Source organism: Cervus elaphus, chromosome 14 (assembly GCF_910594005.1).
Source record: "Cervus elaphus chromosome 14, mCerEla1.1, whole genome shotgun sequence".
NCBI classification, from domain to species: Eukaryota; Metazoa; Chordata; class Mammalia; order Artiodactyla; family Cervidae; genus Cervus; species Cervus elaphus.
The window spans coordinates 56412811-56415913 of NC_057828.1; positions in this window are offsets into that span (position 1 = coordinate 56412811).

A 3103-nucleotide genomic window follows, 5' to 3' on the forward strand; every position below is an offset into this window, starting at 1 on the left:
CAGTTCCTGGTCTTTCTGTGCTAGGAAAGGGCCTCACTATGCAAGTCAAGGCCCTCAGTTCTGGAAAGCATCATCCACACTGCAGATGAGCCAGAATCCCTTGTCCTCATCAACCCATGCTTTTCATGAGTGTGAGTGGTCCTTCTTGAATTAAACTAGTGTGACCAGTAAAGACATACAATGTCCTTTGGTCAAATACTAAAATCACACAGGCATATATCATGGTTTTAGTATTTCTAAACCACATTAAGAAATTATATCCTGGACTTCCCTGGTCGTCCAGTGGTATGAATCTGCTTGCCAATGCAGGGGAAAAGAGATTGAAACCTGGTCCACATGTGCTGGAGCAACTAAGTCCATGGGCCACAACTACTGAGCCTGTGCTCCAGAGCCTGTGAGCCTCAACTACTGAGCTCACATACCTCAACTACTGAAGCCTGTGAGCGCTAGGGCCCTCAGGCCCCAACTACTGAGAGGCATGCTATAAATACTGAGTCTCACACACCCAGAGCATGTGCTGCTCAACAAGACAAGCCACAGGTCCATGCACCCAAATGAACAGTAGCCCCCACTCACCACAACTAGAGAAAACTAGGCACAGCAACAAAAACCCAACTCAACCAAAAGTAAAAATTAATTAATTAATTAAAGAAAAATAAATTGTATCCTTTTGTGGGGTAGGTCATGTCATTGAGAGATGGACGCTATTCCTATAACACCTATTATCTCTCCCAAATAGGGAAGACTAACACATGTTTTATCATCAACTTATCAGCCTATATGAAAGAAACACTTCTTGTATACATCTTATCCCTCATAGTCAACTCTCCCTACCCTCATTTCCACATCCTCAGATTCAAGAGACTGCAGATGATGTAGTGTTACATTTACTATAGTAAAATATCCACAAATAAGTGGATCTGAGCAGTTCAAAGGCACGATGGTAAAGATTCTTCTGTATATTAGGGGAAGGGGTTCACACCATTAAGAGATGGAGTCCCACAGTCTGCTCTCTGCAAGTGAGAGAACAAGCAAATCCAGGTTTATTACTCAGGCCAAGGGTTAAGGCTGAAAACTGGGGGAGCTGATAATGTAACTCAAGGCTAAAGGCCTGAGACCCAGGGGACCACTCGTGTAAGTCCTAGCATCTCATGTCTCAAAAGCCAGAAGCTGCTATGTTCATGGGCAAAAAGAGAAAGAGGGAGAGAAGATGCTGTCTCGTTCCATTCAGACCCCCAAGAATTGGATGAAGTCCACACACATTAGTGAAGGCAGATGTCTTCACTCAGTTGATGGATTCAAATGTTCATCTCTTTCAGAAACACCATCTCAGAAACAGCTAGAATCAATGCCACATACAATTAACCAACACAGAGACCGTAAAAAAAGGGCACTCAAATAAAGGCTTGTTGCTGAGGATTCTGGGGCTGTTTTTTGTTGTTGTTGTTTTTGTTTTTGGCTCTGTTGATGGAGTGGACCTTGGGCTGGGGAGATCTTAGGCAAGAGGCACCACTTGTCCATTAAGTGGAGGTAATAATGAAAACACAGCAAATGGAGTTCCTATAGAATCGATGAGATGATGCATGTTGAGACCTCGGCACTGGACCTGGCATGCAGGAGGAGCTCAGTAAATGAGTCCTTTCCTTCTTTCCCTCTACTAGCCCCAGGATTCTTCATTCCTCATGATTACCCTCTGTTCCTTCAACAAGAAGGAAAGAAGAAAAGACTCAGCATTCACATGAGGACACCAATAAATCAGAATTCACCCAAGCTGCTTTAGCAGCCAACACAAGGACAAGCAGTGGGAGGTCATAGGAAAGATTCCACTCCTCTCTAGTGATGGACATACTGAGCCTCAAGACTCTTAGGCCACTGCTGGGAGACCAAACCAGATGACTCCCCTGGTGACTCAATCGTAAACATCCGCCTGCTGTTGCAGCAGACAGAGTTTCAGTCCTAGCATCAGGACAATCCCTTGGAGCAGGGAATGGCAACCCACTCCACTGTTCTTGCCTAGGAAATCCCATGGACAGAGGAGGCTGGCAGGCTACAGTCCATGGGGTCACAAAGAGTCAGACACGGCTTGCCAACTAAACAACAAGTGTAATGAGCTGGTCTGTAGTGTCAACCATCTGTAACATCAACTGTAACGTAAGTGGTCATCAAATTGAATTCACCTATTCCTGTCCGTTTTAGTTCACTTATTCCTAAAGTGTCAATGTTCACTCTTGCCACCTCCTTCCACTACCACATCCAATTTGCCTTGATTTATGGGCCTAACATTCCAGGTTGATCTTTACAGCACTGAACTTAATTTCACCACCAGATATATCGACAACTGAGTGATTTCTCTGCTTTAGCCTACCCTCTTCATTCTTTATGAAACTGTTTCTCTGCTCTTCCCCAGTAACATATTGGACATTTACCAACCTAGAAGATTCAGATTTCCAGAGAATACCAAGGCAAGATAAGAAAGACTTCTTAAGTGAACAATGCAAAGCAATAGAGGAAAACAATAGAATGGGAAAGACTAGACATCTCTTCAAGAAAATTAGAGATACCAAGGAATATTTCGTGCAAAGATGTGCAAAATAAAAGACAGAAATGGCAAGAACCTAACAGAAACAGAAGAGATTAAGAAGAGATGGCAAGAATACACAGAAGAACTATACAAAAGAGAAGGCTTAATTATCGGAAAACCACAATGGTGTGGTCATTTGCGTAGAGTCAGACATCCTGGAGTGTGAAGTCAAGTGGGCCTCAGGAATCATTACCATGAACAAAGGTAGTGGAGATGATGGAACTCCAGCTGAGCTATTTCAAATCGTAAAAAGATGATGCAGTTAAAGTGCTGCCTCAATATGCAATGAAAGGGTTAATAGCTAGGCAGGTCTCCCTAGCCAGACCAGAGGTCCCCAAGCCTCAGGAGGAGACAAAAGGGCAAGCATCCGATACTTTTTTTCTACATTCCTTTGCTCCAGCTTTAGCCACATAGGAGGCTCCTTTAATTCTGTGTTGCTATGACCTTAATCGGTTCTGCCTGAAAGTAACTTTTTTCCAAACTTGAGCTGTGAACTGCCCAAACAAGTAATACATCCGACTC